Raw genomic sequence first — 7800 nt, forward strand, 5'->3', positions numbered from 1 at the left:
TATATATAATACATAAAATATGAATATCATTTATATAATAACCCCCACTATGCTTCAATATTAGTGTTGTATTGAAACAATTCAGACAGACTGAGCTATCAAAGTGAGGTAAAAGATTTTTTAGGAATGAAACGATGTTGATATTCGTTTTAACACCAAAAAAAACCCTTAAATACGCTTTTTCGGAAAAATCGGAAAATAAAATTTGTAAGTCCTAAATTTTCACCTTCCATTAATTGCATTAAAAAATAGTATTAACTTCAACATTACAATCAAATTTAGCACTTATTTAGGGCTCTACAAACTCCACCGAAGGGCACAAACTGGATCTAATTAAACAAATTTGAACCGGAGATATAAAATAAAAAGTTTTTCTTTATTTGAAACTAATTATCCGTTCATATGAGGGATTTTAAATTTTTTTAGTGTAGGTTAAAAGAGAGAAAACATTCAGTTTTTTAATGGTTTTATTAAAGCAAGAATTGGATAAAATCCAAGGGAATTAGGAATGATTATATGAACAGGGGTCACCAGAATAAAAAAAAAGTCCTCAAAATAAATCAAGCTGAAAAATTTCGATGTTTTAATTTATTTGAAAAATAACATCTGAGGGTTTTAGATGATGCTAGGAACAAATATGATTTACTGATCTAAAAAAAATATTTTGTTGATCTACTTTATTAAAATCCTCATTACGGTTTTTTTTTTAATTTTTAGTGAATAAAAAATCATTTGATAAATTCAGTAATATTTTTTTCTTATTATTCAGAAAGAGACAAATCGATTGGCATATAATAACCATGAAAATTTTGATTTTTCTTATTGTTTTAGACAATCTGATTGTCTATGATATTGTCATATATCCAATGCATAAAATATGAATAGCTTTTATATAATAACCCCCACTGTCCTTCAATATTAGTACTGTATTGGAACAATCAGAATAACTGACCTACCAAAGTGTGGTAAAGATTTTTTAGGAATGAAACGATATTGATATTCATTTTTAGCACCACAAGAAACCCTTAAATACAACTTTTCAAAAAAATCGGAAAATAAAATTTGTTAGTCCTAAATTTTCACCTTCCATTAATTGCATTAAAAAATAGAATTAACTTCATCACGATTCAATCAAACTTAGCAGTTATTTAGGGCTCTATAAACTGCACAAACTGGATCTAATTAAACAAATCAGAGCCAGAGGTATAAAATAAAACGTTTGAAAAATTTGTATTTATGAATGAACCATTGATGATAAATAAATATCATATCCATAGCAATTTTAGCTATTGGTTTCATAGTTGCCCAACTCTTCACACATTGTAATTAATGACTTTTCGAAGTAATCAAAAATTGGAGTGATATAACTGCCCTTTTTTTCTTCCTTATTCTTATATTCTCTATGCTATATTCACTATAGCTTTATGATATAGTATATAGTAATGTTACAAGCCGCTAAGGAAATGGTTCTGTTTACTAAGAGATATTATAATATTTGAGTAGAGAAGGTCATTCGGCCCGGGCGATGTAATTTTCATACAAAGACCAGGGCGACGAAGAAGTGATGGATTGCCGGCCCTTTGTGCCCTGTCGATACATATTCATCTCGCCCTTTTTCATACAAACTATACACCACCTCACTCCTGCTTGGTCACAAATAAATGAAATATATCCTCACAGAGGGAGAACTTTCATTTATTTCTTTTCTATTTGGACGGCTAGGGTGGACATTTCACGAACCAGACAAAAGGGTCTTTTCGAAAATATGGCGAATATCAAGTTTAGAATAGATCATTGTGAATGTGGAAACAGTTGGGGATAATTTCGTTGCGAAAAGTTTGGCGATTTTAGAATTTGAAGACCAACACATGGCTGTAAACTACCGTCAATAAAAAATCTAGATTAAAATCGGATACCAATATTCTCATATACATAAATATACTAAGACTATTACTGATGTACGGTTGAGAGTTCTGGGGAGCAATATCTTGTGCGAAAAGAAACAAAGTGCAAAAATCTCAAAAAAAGTTCTTGGGAATCGCGATTGATTGCTACTGGTTTATAAGAAACAGCCAACTACATCGCGAGCTACAAAAGGAATCGATTAATGACTTCAGAAAAACACATTTTTTTCTTTTTAAGGCAATCCACAGCAAAGGTTTTATTTGCCTAGTTATGTACAGGTGACTAATCTATACTAACCATGTTGAGAGGTCAAATCTCTTGTTTTGTTGTACCACCATTTAATGAAAAAAGTCAACGCCGCGGTCGGAGTTAAACCGGCCCCGCCCGTAGATCTCAGAACGATAGACCTAGGCCTTACCATCTGAGCTACGGACGGCCCTCAAAAATACAGTTTACAAAATTCCATTTTCAGCCACCAGCAATCAAAGGAGCAGTGGCTTTCATCGTAGGATATCCAACTCGTATCTTGTATCATCCGAAGACCAAAGCCCAGGCTGATGCAAGACATCCTACTGTAAACTCTATGCTAATTTATAATCTTCTCACTTCTTTGAGACTGATTTTATTGTTTAAATAAAATAATTTGTATCCAAGTTAAGTCTCAAAACACCGTTTAAATGTCCAACGTTTCGGCCATATGTATACTGTCTGTAAACAACGACCCAACTAATGCATCACAAACACACATAACATCTATTGAAGAATGGTGTCAAAACTGGAGAATCAAAATAAATCCTTACAAATCCCATCAGATCACCTTTACTCTCCGTCGTAAGCCTCTAACCTCCTGTCCAACAGTATCCTTTCTAAACACTCCACTAACGCCTGTTGAACAGATTCGATACTTAGGACTCCTTCTTGACAAGAGACTTACTTGGAATCCACATACAAGACTGAAACGACAAGAAACTGCTCGTAGATTCTGATTGCTACAACACTTACTTGACAAATGGTCTAAACTTCCCATTGACTACAAAAAATTATTATATACTACGATAATCAGACCAATTTGGACATATGGAATTGAGCTCTGGGGCTCTACCAAGCCATCAAATTCCTCCCGCATCCAATCCTTACAATCCAAAATCCTTGTTGATCCTTATTACGTTACTAATAAACTCGTCCACAAAGACCTTAACATCCCATTCGTTGCAGATTTGGCTCAAAACAGATATGCGTCTTTTCATTCCAAACTCCTTAACCATCCTAACCCATTAATTCTTAATCTGTCATCCTTAACAATCCCTGATAACCTGATGAAACTTATAACACATTTATTTATTGTATTGATTACTTGTACAGATGTAAATCACATTAAATAAATAAATAAGAAAGGCTTATTATGGAAGTAAATCCTTACCCAGAAAATAAAAGACTTATTAACTATACTAAGAATAAAAGTGCACCGACAGTTTTTCGACACTTAAAGACCATTGTTAAAGTAAGAAAGGTAGGTCTATTTGTACCTCATGAACGGGAGCAGCTGAAGCGTTGTGAGTTACTGCTTACTAGGAAAAGAAACGAGTCTTTTCTCAAAAGGATAATCACGTGTGAATTATATATGACAAAAGGCGTCGGCCAGGTCAGTGATTAAGTACCGAAGAATGACCAGCACATACCCAAACCAAATTTGTATCCAAAAAAATAATTTGTTTCTGTATTGTGGTCAATGGAGGTCAATCAATTGCCCAGAAGGTGAACCAAAGAATTGTTGCCGTAAACAGATGTTATTATGGACTACTTAAGTACATGAAAAACCGCTTACTACAACGAGCAACTTAACTTATCCTTTACAAAGTCCTTATCAGACCGGTCCTGACTTATGGTTGTGAAAAATGGACATTGACAAGGACAGTGAGGAAAAAATGTTAATTATAGGAGGTCCTTCCGAAAATATTTGGCCCAGTGAAGGAGAATGATGAATGGGGAACCAGGTAAAACCAGGAATTGGTCAACTTGTACAAGGAACCGGATGCTATGAGATGTATCCGATCAGCTAAGCTGAGATGGGAGGGCCACATTGAACGTAACTCATGTGAAACCATCACATCCACATCGTACTGCTTTGACACACAAAACAGGCAATCCTTCCTCGCCTGACCCGCCCCACTAACCCCCACGAGAGCGACGGTCCTTTATCGTGAAGAGCAGACTTTAAGATATAGCAATATTTAAAAAGTGCTTGAAATTGAAAAACGGGATGAAAACCCTCTACTTCCGCCCTCCATGGTCGCCTTATTTATCTGATTTTTTAAAAAGACAATTATAGCGAGTAGGTTGGTCGATGTACAACATGTCACAAGAGGAGATCATAACACAAAAAAAGGGAATCCTTCCCCGCCGGACCTGCCCCGCTTAACCCCCGGAGAGCGACGGCCCTATATCACTTTTGAAATATTAGCTTAAAACGGGAAGAGGGGACTTTTAGTAGATAGTTTAATCAAGCAATATTTAAAAAGCGCCTGAAATTGAAAAAAACGGTATCATGTCTCTTTGAAAAGTCAGGTAAGTAAGGCTACCATAGATTAGGGTTTTATTCAGGGTGATCAACATCTAGGTTATTACACCCTTTTTACTTCATCTATCTTCTTGACTTATAGTTGAATGTAGACTATTTCCTTTTTACACTGGTCAGCATTGGTGGATTATATTTTAGCATAAAGTTGTGTTTCTTTGAGAAATTTTATTATTTTGTCTATGGATTCTTCTGAGTCTTTAAGGGCCAATTCTCTTGTACGAGGAATTTTATTATTTTCGAAGGCTTGACGAAATGATGGGCATTCTTCAATTATATGCTTTATCGATAATGGGGAATGACAGGTTTGGCATATAGGTTGGTCCTCTTTTGTGATTAAGTGGTGAGTTAATTTGGAATGTCCTATTCTTACTCTTGCAACAACCACTTCTTCTCTTCTGTTTTCCCTTATGGCACTTGTCCACTTTTGTGTGTTTTTTTTTACGTTTCTTAATTTATTGGTGAGTGGTACGTCAGCCTACATTGAATCCCAACTTTTTCGGATTCTGTTCCTTAAAAATGCCTTTATGTATTTCGGTTCGTAAATTTGGAGTGGTGGTACGTTCATTGTAGCAGCCGGCTACCATGGAGGGCGGATGTGGAGGTTTGCATCCCGTTTTTCAATTTCAGGCGCTTTTTAAATATTGCTCTTAAAGTCTCCTTTTCCCGTTTTAAGCTAATATTTCGTCAAAAAAAACAACCCTTGCTGGTTATATGAAAGGACCTATACTCTTACATGACATCGCCAGACCTGTTTTACGATATAGAGTGAGGAATATAAACGAGCTGTGAATTCCTTCCTTATCCACCTTATTCCCTAGATTTATCTTATCTCCAACAGAAATTTCTTCTAAGGTCAAGAACGCATTTTTTTACTTAATTTCTTCACAAAACTCGGATTTATTCAGATCTGGGATCGAAAATTTGATAATATATTGGGGAAAATGTATAAAAAATGAGTGAATAAAAATGTTTTGATTTCATAAAGTTGTTTTATGAACCTAAGAAAAATTATTATGAAAACTGCCAGATATTTTTTAAGTTTCCCTTTTACCACGCGTGTCTCACTTTTAACATTGGAAGTTACATCAGTAAATTGACCGAACCACAAGCAATATTTTCTTAGTTAATGCTTTATTTGCTGGGCGAGGAAAGAGCGATGATTAATGAGAGTTAGCGGGCAGAGTGAGATAAGATGATTTAGTGAACTGCCTCCCTTATCTACGTTGTGGCTATCAATACTGCTCAACTCTGTCCAAAAATATATTTTGTGCATCTCTTCTAATAGTTTTATATATTTTAAATGTATCATGGTAGGCAATAAAGATGTTAAAGGAACGGTAATCTAGATAGAAGATAGATTGCTTATTATCAATTATTATTTTCTTATCAATACTGAATATTATTATTTTTTTAAATTACTAAAAGAATTTTCGACTATGAACTTTTGTCCGTTTGTCGAGTTGTTCGTTCAAACATACAATGTAAAATTAAACTTTTAAATTTATATTTAAAAATATAAAAGTCTCGTATAAATTCCTTTTTTATGTTAACAGTTAATCTTAATTATGAGGAGAATATGATTGGGGGTGCGGTTAGCGAAGAACACAAATAATTAAAAGCTTATTTATTAGTGTCAACGTTTTTGCCAGAATTTTAAATTTATTTATTGATATTTACAACTGTACATAAATACATCAAGTAAATTTTGAGGAGATCATAATGGTATGGTACAAACATGTAGAGAAACTACCCAATGGTAGCACTTTAAAAACATTTTTACAATATAAGGTCTCGAGGCCATCTTCTTTTCAGACGCCTCGGAGGATTGTCTGGAATAGAAGAGGAAGCAAGATTAGAAACTGATGGGTTTGAGTGGTTAGGGAGTTTGTAATGGAAGGATTGATATCTGGTTCGGGCTAGATCGGTTACAAATGGAACATTAAGGTCTTTGTGAATGATTTTATTTGTGACAAAGTAAGGAGCATTGAGGATTTTACGAAGAATTTTGGATTGTAAGGATTGGATACGAGAGGAATTCAAACGTTTAGTGGAGCCCCAGAGCTCAGCACCGTAAGTCCAGATAGGCCTTATAATTGTCATGTAGATCAGTCTTTTGTAATGAATTGGAAGTTTCTTCTTTAATTTACTCTTGTTTTTTTTTCTTGCATGTTTAATCATTCACAAATAAAACGTGTATATGATTAATTAAATATGTAAGTTTATATTTTTAACTATATATTTTCTGTATTACTTCAATTTTAAATAATTTCCCTTTTTATACCTGTATTTATTTATTTAATTCTCATGTTTGTATGATTTCATTTTTTTTAATCTTAATTTTAATACTACTATATTATATTATTATATACAATTTCAATATTCTAGTATTATTAAACTATGCATTTTCTTCAATTATACTTATATACCTATATTATCTGTTATCTTCTTTTGTTTCTTGTCATTCTGTAATTTCATTTAATCATTTAGGTTGTTATCTTGTTTTTTATCTTAGCTCTGATGAAGGCCTGAAATTCTGGCATATAATTATAATAGCCGAAATAATAAATAAGTTTTAACCTATTTGTGTTCTTCACTAACCCTATATAGTATAGATGGAAAATGAACAAAAATGATAAAACAAAAAAAATCATATATTACCATTATATGAGTTTACTGGACTTTGCCTATAATTTATAAGATTTAAAACATTGTTTGACTAGATTTAAGTACGTAGTGTATTTTGCAACGCAAATACAGCTTGGAAGCACACATCTCTCTCTCTCTCTCTCTCATTATTTCATTTTTTCAATCTTAATTTTAATACTACTATATTATATTATTATATACAATTTCAATATTCTAGTATTATTAAACTATGCATTTTCTTCAATTATACTTATATACCTATATTATCTGTTATCTTCTTATGTTTCTTGTCATTCTGTAATTTCATTTAATCATTTAGGTTGTTATCTTGTTTTTTATCTTAGCTCTGATGAAGGCCTGAATTTCTGGCCGAAACGTTCACAATAATTAATAAGTTTTAACCTATTTGTGTTCTTCACTAACCCTATATAGTATAGAAGGAAAATTAACAAAAATGGTGAAACAAAAAAAAAATCATTTATTACTATTATATAAGTTTACTCGACTATGCCTATAATTTATAAGATTTAAAACATTGTTTGACTAGATTTAAGAGTTTATCTTGCAACTCAATACAGCTTGGAAGCACATCTTTTGAACTCTCTCTCTCTCCCTCCCCCCCTCTCTCTCTCTCTCTCTCTCTCTCTCTCTGAAAACAAAGAAATTAAATT

Source organism: Halyomorpha halys, unplaced genomic scaffold, assembly GCF_000696795.3.
Source record: "Halyomorpha halys isolate HHAL.00 unplaced genomic scaffold, Hhal_1.1 Scaffold613.1, whole genome shotgun sequence".
NCBI lineage: Eukaryota > Metazoa > Arthropoda > Insecta > Hemiptera > Pentatomidae > Halyomorpha > Halyomorpha halys.